Genomic DNA, 16417 nt, shown 5'->3' with positions numbered 1-16417 from the left:
AAATTTTTTTTTCCACTCAATAGGAGACATAATAATGTATAGAGCCAAAAACTTTAATGGTCAACACTCAAGAATAGTGGTAGAAGAAGTTAGTTTGCTGAGGATAGTGACAAAAGATGAAAATAAAAATAATTTTTAAAATTTTTTTTTGTCTGTGTATCTTTATTTTTAACAAACAAGATTTAAAGATGCTCTTTTTTTTTATATCTCCAGTTTAAATATTTTTTTCTCCTATCTTAAGACAATATCTACACAGAATTTCATGGTATGTTAGCTAAATTTTATATTGAATTATTTTAATAAATTCGGTACATACCAAAACCCATGAAAAGAATAGGTAAGAAGACGAGGAAATGAAAATGTATTTTCATATCGATAAGTTTAGAAATTTAATTCACACACTGTAGAAGAGATTTAATATTGAATTATTTATAAGCAGTCAACAACAATAAAACTTTTTTACAAAATTATAATTTAAATTAATTTAAAAATAATTTTCCCTTTATGTATATTTATGTATATGTATATTTATTACTGTAAATGGAATTTTATTTTAATTATGTCATTATTTAGCTCTTTAATTTGTGCATATTTATTTACTATGACAAATGAAAAATTAATTTTTTTTCAATCATACATTCTAAATCTACTATAAAAATAAATTTGTGTAGATATCTACGTATCGTACAAACAATATATATTAGAATTTTGGTGACTAATATATATTAGAATTATATCTTTCTAATTATTTTTAAATTTTTTTAATCAATTTAATATATATTTCTGTTTATATCACATTGAATATCCCCATATTCAACAAAATATTAAATGATGAATTAAAGCAAAGTAATGAAATCTGATTGTTCTTATCCGTATAGACAGTATATTTGGGAATTAAAAGTATATGAAATAAATAAAAAGAATATCTCGGTCAAAATTTAAACCAAAATGTGCCACATACCATAATTGATTATCGTTATGTCTATTCTGATTTTAGTTTATTCAATAATTATCCGTGCCTAGCACGTGATAAAATTAAAATTATAATTTTAAATTATTTTTTAAAATTAATTTAAATTATAATAATTTAATTAATAAAAAAGTAATATGTTATGTATTTTTTATATTTTTTAATTTAGTATTAATTAGATTAATTTTAAAATAGTTATTAATCGATTTTAATAATTTACTTTCTTCAATAACTCAAACATATATACTGAATATGATCATAAATAATATAATAATAGTTAAATCCACCAACAAATATATTGACTATTATCACACTATCAAATAAATTAAATATAAAGGCTATTAGCACTTAAAAAATATAAAAATAATATATTAAAAAAGAATAGTCATAATATATAAATTGAGTCAACAATTTAAATTTCTTTAAAACTAATTTAATCAAATATCAATATTAGAAATAAATTACTTAAATAATATTCAATCTATTCTAGTCATTAGACACGTATAGATTAGAGTAATTCTCGTAATGACAACCAACTGAAACAACATCGTAAGTTCGAACATTTAGAATTAGTGCAAATTCAGACCATTCCCTTGTTCTTTAAAAATCTTTTGTATCCCTAATAGAGTTGAATCGCAATTCCTTTTATGGAAAATGAGTTACGGTTGTGGCTTTGGTATGTTGGAGATCAAAATTCGGAAATCACTATTTATATCTGAGTATGACACTCATTAAACCCTAAAGGTCAAATAAAATAGTATCTCTGATTTTATTCTCATTTAATTCTAAATTAAAAGTAATAATGACTTATTTAATTCCGCATTTATGATAATAAATGAGATGATCATTATATAAGTCATTTAATGTAAAATAGCTTAATTTGCGATTATAATTAATATATGTATTGTCTATAAATAGATTAGGAAATAATAATTTCGTAACAAAATAATCATTCAATTTGAATTACAATTAATTGATTGATAGAAATTATAATAAATTGTATAATATTTAAATAATTAACCAAATCAATTAGTTGATATAATTAATTTATTATCATAAATTGAATTTAATGAGTTAAAAGAAATAAACTGAAAAATATCATCAGAAACATGCCACGACAGTTTTATCATTAAGTGCAAAAATTTAGTTTTTATATAATAGAATAGATATTTACATATTATTATATTAAACATATTAAACACGGACTAAAAAAAATACTAAACAAAATAAAAACATCAATGGTAAAATATAACCCTAAAAAATCACTTAAATTAAAAAAAATTATGATGAATTATAATAAATCTATATATGAGAGGTAAAAATAAAATAAATAATTAAAAATAAAGCAAAAATAGCAATTAAAAAAGTAAAAGAAGATAGAAAAGATAATGTGTGGAGTAGATAAAAAATGTATTGCAATAGAAGATTAATATAATTAATTAATACAAAGGATGAAAGAGAAAAATCAAAATACGATCTTATTAAAAAATTTTCAAAAATAATTAAAAAAAAACCTACTAATCAACTTTTATAAAAATATTACAAAAAATTTAAATTATGTTTAAATAAAATAATAATACCAATCAAAATAAATAAAAAAAAGAATTAATATAAAACAAAATCATAAAAAAATATTAGCAAAATTAAGATAAAAAAACAAAAATAAAAAATTATAAATATTGTACTTGAAATATAAAATAGAGAAAAAGAAAAGAGATATATAAAATAATAAGATAATAAATTGAATTAATTAAGTTCATTTATTTCATTGCTTTATATATTATTTATTAAATAATTTAATATTTATATCGATCAAATTAAATAATAAATTAATTATAATTAATTTGATTTAATGAATCAAACAAAATTTAAAATAATTTGATATTTACTCTAATTAAATTAAATATTTGAAGTTATGATTAATGTAATTTAATTAATCAAATAAAATATTAAATGATAAAATATTTATCCTAATTAAATCAAATTATATAATTGATTAGTTATAATTAATACAATGGAATGAATCAAACACATTAAATTAAAAAATAATTTAGTTAATTTGTGTCTTAAGGATACATTTTAAAAATATTTATTTTTTAACAATTTTTATAAAATATTTTTTATAATATTTTTAACCTATAGTATAAAGATATAGTTATAATAACCCATTAAAAAGTACTTAATTAGTTAATACAAATAATTATTATAATTGATTTAGTCTAATAAATTAAAAGAAATAAATGTGAAAATAAAAGATAAAGAGAAAGTAAAATTATAAAAACGTGTAGCCATTAAAAAGCAATAAAAAGTCCCTTTTAATTTTTTATTTATTAATTATTAATTTATTATAATTAATTTCACAACATTTTTTGTAACATCCTAACTATCAAATGTCACGCTTCCAGTTGCGCCACTCTGATTAGTTCGGGTATTACGACGACTTTTAAAATATTTAATACTAAAATATGAGCCTGTTTAGATTTTAAACCGAATTTTCAAACATACGTCCATACCTTTCAATACAATCTACAATACATACAAATAATATATATATAAATACATCATTCCAATATATAAACTTCACATATCAAAACTCTTATCCCTCTTGCAAAAATTATAATATTAATGGTGAGGGAAGAATAATAATAACTAAACTAAAACATCTTCTGATCTATCGCATAAGCTAAACTCAACTACTCTTCATAAGCTTCTTCGTCCGTTTCCTGAAAAGAGAAGCCTGTAGAGGGGTAAGGACCTAACCACATAGTCTCACCACGGATTTTCATAATTTGTTATAAGAAGATATATAGTAGGTAAATTATTTTTCAAACTCAGAGATTAAATATCCGGAAATTCCAAACTCAGTCTTTACTATAAAAGAAAATTAAAAGTTTCCTAAGAATGATCAACCAGAGCCTTCAACTCAGCGACTCAAACAATTCCACAACCAAATCATCATCTCATCATCAATATCCAAACTCGAAGGTACTACAACAGAAACAAACACAGACAAAATATACAAGGAAAACACAGGTATAGATAGCAGTTACAGTAAATAGGTCAAATAGCAGTTAATAACAGTTTAGCAATTAGGCAAACCCAAACAAATTCAAACACAAGCAAAGCATACAAGTGTATATGATGCATTCCTATCATATGGCTGATGATATCATCTGTCGGTTATATAGCCAACCCGACATGTCCTGGTAGCTAACCATGGACAGAAACATCCATTGCGAGCAAGTGGGTTTGAGCTACAACCCCCTAACTACTACCCGCTTAACCCAGAGCCAGTGGAATAGCCACTACTGTGGCTACTACCCAGGCGGGTGTTTAAAAGCTCAACCTGGAGCGAGTGGGATAATCACTACTGTCGCTACTATCCAGGATCTCAAACATACATTCATTCAGTTTAAGTCAATCATCATTATTATCAAATCTCAAACATAGACCTGGAGCAAGCGGGACGAACCACCATCCTTACTACTACCTAGGTATCTCAATCAAATACAAATCTCATTTTCATATTTATTCTCATTGTCATTCAATTATTCAAAAATCATACTCAAAAATCCATCTTTATTCTCATACTCATTCTCATCTTTCCACTTATTACTTTCTTCAATAATTCAGATTCAAAATATAACTCATTCGTTTCTAAATAAATCAAACTCCAAAACGTAACCCTTTTCTTAACAACAGCAAAAATCAACTTATAAAATCCTTAAAAATCTAAATCTTTTTAAATAACCATTTCAAATAAAATCTCCCATTTTTATAAAAATTTGGGCAGCATCTCCTCTAAAATTCGGATTATACCACCCTTAGGGTCCTATCAAACCACATTTTCCAACCCGTTTCCAATCTGACTTCAAATATCAATGCTTTCCAAAATCAAACAAAATTCTGGTTTTGAATCTTTTCTAAAATCAAACATTTCCAAAATTAAACTAAATTTCAACATTAAATCTCTCCCAATAATTGAACAATGATCAACTTAACAAACAAAAACAGCAAATCAGAATAACCAGCTTCCTCAATAATTCAATAAATCAATCAAATAAATATTCACAGCTATCCAAATAGTTCAATTCAATCCATAAGACTCACGCAATTATAAAAATATACTTTTCATGCTATTATCGACTTATAACAATTCTTTAAAGTAAAATGAATTTAAGAAAACGCCCTTACCTCGACACGTTCAAACCACAATCCAAATGACTCAAGAAATTCCTTTCCTCTCGACCCGAAGTCAATGGCAGCTTCAATTCATAGCCCGCACACTTTTACCACAGCATAAACATCTTTAAGTCCCAACATGCAACCCCGGTTATTAACTCCTAAAACATCAATATCGTGAAAACCTCAAAACACATAACAGAAAATCAAAGGCGAGGATTCTGAGATAGAGACACTTACTGGAATAAAAGAACGACGCGCCAGCCACCCCAAACTTAACCGGCAGTAGCTCCGACAGCGGCCAGGAGCTTGAATGGCTCAGCAACAACCTTAATTTTTGACATGCAAACCCATAAAATTAACCCTACAACATCTATACATCAAAGTCCTTAACCACAGATAGCTAGAATGATTACAGAAAGAGCTTCAAGGCGCGAACAACTCAATGTAAGAAGAAGAATGACAGAAGTGGAGCGGAGGCTAACGCTCCGATGGCAACCTCCGGCAGCGGCGACAAAGACAGCTTCATAGACGGTGACGTGTTTTGGCAACGGGTCAGCTGGGCGGACCGGCAGCAACAGATCCGACGCGCGTCTCCTCTCTCTGTGGCTGAGCTCCCTCGCGGTTCTGTTTCCTCCCTCGCGCGTTCTTCACTCGTGACGAAACAGTGGCGGCGATGGCGTGTAGCACGGCGCGGCGATGGTGACGGAATCGGTCTCTCCTCCGCGACGGCGCAGTTGGCGGCGGCAAGGACGAACGGCGGCGCAAGAAGCAGTACTCCACGGCGGCAGCGAGCTTCTCCTTCCCCAGTGCCTTCCCTCTCTCTCAGGTCCCCTCTTTTCTCTCTTTCCTTCTCCCCCGTTGCAGCTCACCCATTCTCGTCGCTCTCTCCCTCTCAGACCTATCTCTTCTCCCTTTTTCCTTTCTTTTTCTTTTCTTCTTTCATTTTATTTTTGTGTGTGTGTGTGCTTGTTGAGTCTGAGTGTGTGACTTGAGTGAGGGGTGGGTTAGGTACTGTGTGTGTGTTAATGTGGGTAAGGTTTAGGTTAGTGAAGGTAAATTAGGATTTGTGTTGTGTAGTGAAATCGGGAATTTTAGGGATTAAGACAAGGTAGTAATTTAAAGTAAAAACATAAGTATAGAGTAATAATCTAAATTTAAATTAAATATATAATAACTATCTTTGAAATACCATTTTATTATCAACTTGAAATCTATTTTCGAATAAATACTAATTCAACGAAAATTAATGATAATTAGATTGATTCTCTTTTATTTATAAAATAAGGTTAAAAATCTATATATTAAAATTAAGGTGTATAAAATACTCATTATTTTTTAATTATAAGAACTCTAAATAATAAATAAAATTTACTCAACTTATATATTATAAAAATCTCCGAAAATATAATCTTAAATAAATATAATTGATCATAAATAATTTATTAATAACTTTTCAAAATTCGGGGTCTTACATCCTACTCCACTTAAAGAAATTTTCATCCGCGAAAATTAACTTAATACACAAAATACTAAAATAGTTTTGAATACTTTATTTTTGTATGCTTTAGAAAAGCAGAGGTCTTGGCATATATATGTATATAATTTTTCAAATACCGGACAACTCGTAGATCTTTGGTGTAAGGAAAAAGTGTGGTCTAGAGCAAAAATTACAAGATGGTTCAAAACAAAGATGTTACATGAGGCTATTATTTTACTAAAACTTGAAGCATAAGAGGGTGCAAGTATTCTAGTTAGGTGTTTGAGAAAATAAAGACGGCGGCAAAAGTTTGAAAATAGGTTGACGTAAACAAATAGGATAACGCCTGTGCATTGACCTCATACCAACTTGAAAACTTCAACCTCCCAACGCCATCAGTCACTTCACAACCTCCTAACCTGTCACAAGCCTAATCATCCGCAATTCTTTCTCAAGGAGCAAAACTCTCACAACCTCCATAATGTTGCACACTTACTGCTTCACCTTCCATATTCTTAAACCAGCTCTTAAAGAACCAACGCATCACATTACTATATGTAAAGGTCGCATGTGACATTAAAGAAATCTCCGAGTTTAATCAGAAGGGTACTAAACCTAAGAAAAAGGACAAGCGACAAAGACAATATCCGCAAGAATTTGAAAGAGTTGTTGAGGTCACAATTAATCAGGGATGCAAAAGGAATGAAGAGTGCCAGAAAGGAAATTAGTTCAGCAATCTTAAGAATGACTCCCGAGTCAATGACATTCGATAGGAATAATAAAAAGAAAAATAAAGCAATAGTTTCATACAAAATCAAGTCGAGTCTCAGAATATGAGGTTCACAGAAGAAGAGTGTTCAAAACCAAAGATAAAGCTTATAGAACTCAAGAGTATGGTTTAAAAAATACTTTTGAATACACTGTTCGTAAAGAATGGAAAACTTAAGGAAAAATCATTTCATGTTTTGAAAGAGAAAATGGGTAACAAACATCTTTCAAAATATTAATAAAAGCGTAAATATGGCATTATCTCAATATAAATTCAAGTGGAAATAGATTACACAAACTTTGTAAATGGAAAGATTAATTTGACTAAGAGTAAAATTGTATTTTCTCTTCTTTTTCAAGCATGTATGAAAACTGCAATCTTGTTGGAAGGAAACCTGAGATAAAGTTTTACTCATAAAAGAAAAGAGGATACCAATCGAACAGGTTTAAATCACGTACAGAATTTTTCATAGTATAAGGTAAAGGAGTGTAGGCTGAATTGAAAGCGATTTTATTAAAACTTCAATAGATGGTTATATCGCACCAAAACAAGTTCAAATCACATCAAAGAGAGGCACTGCTCAAGTAAAGGAATGCAAAGTCAAGAACAACTTTGCATAAGAATAAATCAAAACTTGTTTAAAAAGGTTTAAAACAAAACTCCAATAATATACTTGAAATCACAGCTTTATAAGGATGTTTAATAATATAAGATGCGTTAAGAAGAAAATTAACTCATTTCAAGAAAGGAACTTAAATCAAAGGATTTCAATCAGGATTCATAAAGCATGTCACTCATAGAAACGAAAAGTTTAAAAAGGAACTCAGCAACTTAAAAAGTTGATTCAAAACTTGATTTTTTTTAAAAGAATTCAAAACTTCTTCAAAATAGTTGATAACAAAATTTTGAAAGTATACTTGGAATAACCACATCGCAAAAATCATTTAAAAAGATTACGATGCGCTTAACATGTAATCAGCCCATGGAAGAAAGGATCTTTAAATCAAGAGAATTCAAACAAAAACTCACTAAGCATGAATTATCAAATAAGTTTTCAATTGGTCCAAAGGAATACAAAACGCGCAAAGAAAGACAACTCAATCAATAAAAAAAAATTTTCAAGAAGGAACCCCTAACTAGAGAAGGACAAACGGTGCAGGTTCAACTCACTTCAAGGATTTCTTAGTTCATGTAGAGGAATGCGAAATCAGAGACCACATTGTAAGAATAAAAAAGGAGAAACTAGGAACACTATCAACTAGGTTATGCGTAAGAAAATTCATATTGCTTTTGAAAAAGTAATTAAGCAAGTGATTTCAAGATGAAGAAAAGAAAGACTAATGATACATCACATAACATGGCACGATTCATAGCGCATCCGTTAATAACAGTTAGAAAGGAACACAGAGCTCATAAGTGAGGGTAGCTAAAATCAATGGTTAATGTTTCTAGAGATCTGTAAATCATTTATGGCACCAGAACAAATTCCAGATCAAGTTAAGGAGTATAAAGGTAAATATCATAAAGATGGCTATTAACATTGATAAGGGTAAATATCCCAAAAGTTTCAAGTAACAACCAGATACAGAACTAAGTAAAGACAATGTACGAATAGTAAGATAAAGTTGGCAATTGAATCAATCAAATTTCATGAAGGAAATAATAAATGAGGAATTCCACTGCAATTGATAGAGAAGGAGATAAAACTAAGCACGAATGAAGGATTATACGCCGAAACGGAATTAACTTCAAAGTTAATTTCTAACGCTCCCAAAACCACGATATGCGTTACCTATTACTCGTATATCATCTATGATAACCCATTAGTGCTTCCATATACATAATTCACTAGTGTAAAGTCGGCCAAAATTAATACCAGAAATTATGCAATGCAAGACTAACGGCATTAATCAGTAGACCGTCATGTGCATAAAGCTCTAACTCTCGTTACCAAAACAAGACCTATCACATGATAGACGCTCAGAGTATGCAACTGAGGCATAGTCGGTCCATTCCTCAGGCTCTACAGGAAGGACCGCTCTGATACCATAATGTAACACCCTAACTATCAAATGTCACGCTTCTGGCTGCATCACTCTGATTAGTTCGGGTATTACGACGACTTTTAAAATATTTAATACTAAAATATGAGCCTGTTTAAATCTTAAACTGAATTTTCAAATATACATCCATACCTTTCAATACAATCTACAATAGTTACAAATAATATATATATAAATACATCATTCCAATATATAAACTTCACATATCAAAACTCCTATCCCTCTTGCAAAAATTATAATATTAATGGCGAGGGAAGAATAATAATAACTAGACTAAAACATCTTCTATCGCATAAGCTAAACTCAACTACTCTTCATAAGCTTCTTCATCCGTTTCCTGAAAAGAGATAGAAGGGTGAGAACCTAATCACATGGTCTCACCACGGACTTTCAGAATTTGTTATAAGAAGATATATAGTAGGTAAATTATTTTTCAAACTCAGAGATTAAGTATTCGGAAATTCCAAACTCAGTATTTACTATAAAAAAATTAAAAGTTTCCTGAGAATGATCAACCACAGCCTTTAACTCAGCGACTCAAACAATTCCACAACCAAATTATCATCTCATCATCAATATCCAAACTCGAAGGTACCACAACAGAAATAAACACCGGCAAAACATACAAGAAAAACACAGGTATAGATAACAGTTATGGCAAATAGTTCAAATAGCAGTTAATAACAGTTTAGCAATTAGAGAAACCCAAACAAATTCAAACACAAGCAAAGCATACAAGTGTATATGATGCATGTCTGTCTTATGGCTGATGATATCATCTGTCGGTTATATAGGCAACCCGCCTGGTAGCTAACCATGGATAGAAACAGCCATTGCGGAGCAAGTGAATTTGAGCTACAACCCTTTTACTACTACCCGCTTAACCCAGAGCCAGTGGAATAGTCACTACTGCGGCTGCTACCCAAGCGGGTGTTTAAAAGCTCAACCTGGAGTGAGTGGGATAATCACTACTGCCGCTACTATCCAGGATCTTAAACATACATTTATTCAGTTTAAGTCAATCATCATTATTATCAAATCTCAAACATAGACCTGGAGCAAGCGGGACGAACCACCATCCTTGCTACTATCCAGGTATCTCAATCAAATACAAATCTCATTTTCACATTCATTCTCATTGTCATTCAATTATTCAAAAATCATACTCAAAAATCCATCTTCATTCTCATACTCATTCTCATCTTACCACTTATTACTTTCTTCAATAATTCAGATTCAAAATATAACTCATTCGTTTCTAAATAAATCAAACTCCAAAACGTAACCCTTTTCTTAACAACAGCAAAAATCAACTTATAAAATCCTTAAAAATCTAAATCTTTTTAAATAACCATTTCAAATAAAATCTCCCATTTTTATAAAAATTTGGACAGCATCTCCTCTAAAATTCGGATTATGCCACCCTTAGGGTCCTATCAAACCACATTTTCCACAGCAGCAAGGACGAACGGCGGCGCGAGCAGCAATACTCCACAGCAGCGGCGAGCTTATCCTTCCCCAGCGCCTTCCCTCTCTCTCGAGTCCCCTCTTTTCTCTCTTCCCTTCTCCCCCGTTGCAGCTCACCCATCTCCGACGCTCTCTCCCTCTCAGACCTCCCTCTTCCCCTTTTTTCTTTCTTTTTCTTTTTTTCTTTCATTTTGTTTCAGCGTGTGTGTGTGCTTGTTGAGTCTAAGTGTGTGACTTGAGTGAGGGGTGGGTTAGGTACCGTGCGTGTGTGTGTTAGTGTGGGTAAGGTTTAGATTAGTGAAGGTAAATTAGGATTTGTGTTGTGTAGTAAAACTGGAAATTTTAGGGATTAAGACAAGGTAGTAATTTAAAATAAAAACATAAGTATAGAGTAATAATCTAAATTCAAATTAAATATATAATAACCATCTTTGAAATACCATTTTATTATCAACTTGAAATCTATTTTCGAATAAATACTAATTCAACGAAAATTAATGATAATTAGACTAATTCTCCTTCATTTATAAAATAAGGTTAAAAATCTATATATTAAAATTAAGGTGTATAAAATACTCATTATTTTTCAATTATAAGAACTTTAAATAATAAATAAAAATGTACTCAACTTATATATTATAAAAATCTCCGAAAATATGATCTTAAATAATATAATGAATCATAAATAATTTATTAATAACTTTTCAAAATTTGGGGTGTTACATTTTTTATACATTATTCATCTTACAAATTAATACAATCAATTAATTGATATCAATTATCGATAATTAATTTTAATTGATATAACTCATTTCATTAACCCGTGTAAAAGGTTAATAACTTTAATTAAATTATCTTTAATAATATTTTATCGATAATTAAATTATCTTTAATTTTTAAATTATCTTTAAATAACTATAATTTTTAAATTATCTTTAATTATAAAGGTTAATAAAATATAATTACATAAATTTTATTTAATTGTAGCAAGTATCTTCATTGAAAATGTTTGTTAATTATTACCGTGTTTAATTAGTGTGTGTATGTATATATATGTATATATATAGTGCATATGTATATATATAAGGAGTAATAGTGAATTGTTATAATTATTTATCATCTAAAAAATTCATACCTCAGACATATATCTTCTTATGCTTATTATTTTTCATACCTATAGGCTATTAACTACGATTCTATTAGAAGTGTTACCTATGGTAGATTATGTAATAAAAAAATTTGAAAAATAAAAGTAAGAATTATAAGATTATGGAAAATCCTATCTAAATTTGACAAGAATAAGACGACTTACATAGAAATGGTTCTCATGGATGATAAGGTAGGTTGATTATTTTTCATGATTCTTTCTGGTGATACTAGGTCCATTTTATAAAGATTTTTTATTCATATTTTAGGTTTATTTGATAAGTAAACCCTTACACGAATCAAAGATAGTGCGATTTTATAGATTTATAAGTGCTAATAGCTTTTATATTTAATTTGTTTTATAGTGTGACAATAATATATTTGTTGGTGAATTTAACTATTACTACATTATTTATGATCACATTCAGTATATATGTCTGATTTATTGAAGAAAGTAGATTATTAAAACCGATTAATAACTATTTTAGAGTTAATCCAATTAACACTAGATTAAAAAAAACAAACAATGCATAACATGTTACTTATTTAATTAATCCACTAAAATTCTCTAACAAATCAACAGAAAATCATATAAATCACACAAAAAATATACAAATGATGCTCACGCATCAAATCGAACTTGAAGAAGCTTGTCATGAGGTTAAAATTATACAAGAGGAGCAAAAGGGAGTGAAAATTACATTGTTAAAGCCATTGGAAGCCTCTCTTCCTAAGTCACCACAATCCAACACACAATTTGAGTAGGTAAAAATATTATCTTTTAGTTTTATTAGTCCGCTTGAATATATTTTGTTTGAAATAGATGGTCAACTTAGAACTCTTCGTGGGTTGAAGAGTAAGAGAGAGGGAGATAGTGGTTGAAAACATCAATCAAGGCTCATTAAGGTTGAAACCTCAAAGTTTGGTTTTCAAGAATGGTGCAGCAGCCAAAATGGATCTAAGAGGAGGATTTAGCATTTTAGAAAAAATTCCAAAATTTTGTCACCCGAATGAAATCATGAGAGCCAACTAAAAGATGGGTGTAAAAACAAGTTATAGAATCCTAACATAAGAAGTGAGGATCTATTTTGAAAACTCCTAACTTGTTCACCACTTCATCAAAATTTGGTGCACTTAACTAAAAATTTTGGAGTTCATTAGAAGTCCAAATATTGATGGAAGTTTCAATATGAATTCAAGCACAAATTTCTGTGACAAAAAATTCGTTAAAATGTCTAACTTAATGACAATAATAAAAGTGTTATTATAGTAGAGTATCTCCCACCTAACACTTTTATTTATTGTCATTAATTATATATATATATATATAATTTGAATCTCCTTGTTAGATAGGCTTGTTAGATTTTCTTGATGATTTAGCTTGCTTAATAATTCATGCTTCACTACATGTTCTGCATGTGTATCTCATGCTGTAAGGTATTTTTAAGAAATATTTGGTATGAATGTCTATGAGCATTATTTTAAAAATGTTCGTACTTAATTTGAGATATTAGAGATCGAAGACCTTAATGTTAATTGTTTGGTGCGGATAAGACCTTAATGGCAATGAACATGCATAATTTAAACGAGTTCCGCACGATAAATTGGTATGAGACACAATTATTTTCATAACTGTTATAATCTCCATGGCTATTGTTGTGTGCGAAATTGTTGCTGTATGAAACGAATTCTTCTCTTCGTTAAAATGGCTTGAAGGAAATAGATCATTTGAAAATGGATCTTTCGTAACTTTTTATATGTAACTGAAATTTTGAGGATAAATTTTTTTAAAGAAGGTAGATTGTAACAACCCAAATTTTTAACAACAGATTTCTTAAACTCTATACGTTAGGATTCGCAAAATCCGAGTGACGCGGTTAAACTTAGTTTGACAAGTTGATTTTGAATATGCGAAAAAAATAAATAATAATATTTTATTTAATAATAATATTTTTAGATAATAATATTTTAGTATATTAATATTTTATTATAATAATATTTTATTAATTTATTTTAATAATTCACCATTATAATTTTTACCGTTCTTTATTTTCAACTACTTTCTGCTTTTTTTTTTCTTCTTCATAAATAATCTTAAGAATTATCTCTTCTTTTATTTCTTTTCGTACATAATGTTAAGAAAAAGAATAAGAGAGAAAAATTGAAGCTCCATAGTTAATAAATTTTCTGAGGCTTGGTCATTTAATTTTAAAACTCTAACAAAAATTTTAAACCAATTAAAGTGTTCGTCTCTTCTTTTTCTTCACAACCATATCCAATTTCTAAAGATTCTCTTTTTGAATTTACGATAAAGGTTTGATCATCAAATTATATGTTTAAAAATTGCTGTTTTTGATCAAATATTAGGAAACAAAGTGGGCTTGAAGTTATCGAAAGAAAATTAATTTTTGTGAGCTAACATCAAAAAATAAAATTTGGTAAATTAAACAGAAATGAATTGTGTTTTGTTGCTTAGTTACTGATTGAATCTCTTTAAATTTTAAATACATAAAATTATATTTATTTAATATTTTAATATTTTTTAAAAATACGAAGCGAAACGAATTAAAATAAATTAAGGCGCGGGCGGGGCTTTCTCCCTTTCTAAATAATCATTATATATATATAGAGTATAATAATAATAATAATAATAATAATAATAATAATAATAATAATAATAATAATAATAATAATACGAGGACGGGCGTCCATACTATTTATATTAATAATATATATATATAATTAATAATGTGTGTATACAGAGACGGATTCAAAAATATTATTATAGAGGGTCAATAATATATATAATATTAACAAATTATGCAAAAAATTATATAATATAAAATGTATTACAAAATTATACCGATAGAGAATATATTTTAGAGATATTCTCCACATCCAAACAATTTTGGCATCAAGTTCATCCAAACAATTTTAGGTCACGCACTTTTTCCCCTTTCTTCTTCCCACACGCTTCTTCTCTTCTTCTCTTCTCCGCCGCACTTCTTCTTCTTCTTCTCACGCTCGTTTACGTACAGAGCGTCTTCTTCTTCTCCGCGTTCCTCCTCTTCCTCATTTTCTTCCTTCTTTTTCGCATTCCTTTTTCTTCATGTGTTTTCTCTTTATCGTCATTCTTTTGTTGTTGTTGCTGCTGTATTTTTTTCCTTTTCCTCCTTCTCTCCCTGTGAAGAAGCAGTAGAAGATGAGGAGGAAGAGTTTTGAATTGTGCAGAACAAAAATGAACCAAAATTATAGTTAGAAATGAACATAACATTATCCATTATATAAAACAAATTCAAAACACCTGTGTCTACAATTTAGAGATTATCAATTCAATTCAATTAAATTCATAATGAACCGAACATGTTATTATGGTAAAACAATTGTATAGTACTAAATGAACGGAACATTATCCATTATATAAATTCAAATTCGAACAGCTTTCTGCATAATGAACCGAATACGTACTCATGGTGAAACAATTGTATAGTAATGAATGAACGAAACATAATCCACTATATAAAATCAAATTCAAACAGCTTTCTGCATAATGAACCGAACACGTACTCATGGTGAAACAATTGTATAGTACAAAATGAACGAAACATAATCCATTATATAAAATCAAATTTGAAACACCTCTGTCTACAATTTAGAGATTATTAATTCAATTCAATTCAATTCAATTCAAATTCAGAACACCTGCGTCCATTCAATTCAATTTAGCAATTGCATTTCATTAAATTTGATTGAAAAAATAATTCATTAGCAAAATATTGGTGTTGTTGGTGATGACGATAACGAAAGAGGAGAAGAAGAAGGAGGAGGAGGAGGAGAAGTAGAAGGAGAATCTGCGTGCGTGAAGAAGGAGGAGGAGGAGGAGGAGGAGGAGGAGGAGGAGGTATACCTGAATTTGAAGAAGCGCGGGGGAGGAGAAGAAGATAAAGCACGTGTAATGACGCTCTTTTAATGAAAGTGGTTTTTGTTGGTGTTGAACTTACTTGGATAAAACTTAAATGAAAAAATACTTGAATGTGTAGCATAGCCCTATATTTTAAAGTGTAAAAAACATGTGCGTACTTTTTACTAACGAAGTGGTCGATTTTTCATATAGAATCTCTATCAAATTTTCAGCAATTTTTTTTCAATATAATAAAAGACAATTAGTAAGAAATTCATCTTTTATTTTGTTTTTGAGTCATTCTTCACAATATTCATAATTGAAAAAGATCTTTCAGTTATAGTAGTTAGAACAGAGAGAATTAATACCAAATGAATCAAGAAAGACGATCACAAGAAAAAAAAAGAATCCACTTTATGAGATTTAAAAAATTTTATTT

General features: G+C 29.1%; 1 long non-coding RNA gene across 2 annotated transcripts; it reads right to left on the bottom strand.

Moving 5' to 3' along the window:
• Positions 1–3479: 3479 nt before the first annotated feature.
• On the bottom strand, positions 3480–6061 carry LOC130943410 (uncharacterized). 2 transcript variants are annotated; one of them, XR_009071791.1, is made up of 4 exons: positions 5569–6061; positions 5393–5481; positions 5165–5313; positions 3480–3707 (listed from the first exon to the last, which is right to left on the bottom strand). It is a non-coding gene; the product is annotated as an uncharacterized LOC130943410 (long non-coding RNA). The 2 variants fall into 2 exon arrangements; XR_009071790.1 differs by having other exon boundaries at positions 5393–6061.
• Positions 6062–16417: the final 10356 nt, after the last annotated feature.

The sequence above is a fragment of the Arachis stenosperma genome, chromosome 8 (genome assembly GCF_014773155.1).
Source record: "Arachis stenosperma cultivar V10309 chromosome 8, arast.V10309.gnm1.PFL2, whole genome shotgun sequence".
Lineage (NCBI taxonomy): Eukaryota > Viridiplantae > Streptophyta > Magnoliopsida > Fabales > Fabaceae > Arachis > Arachis stenosperma.
This window is presented reverse-complemented; position numbering and strand designations above follow the sequence as displayed.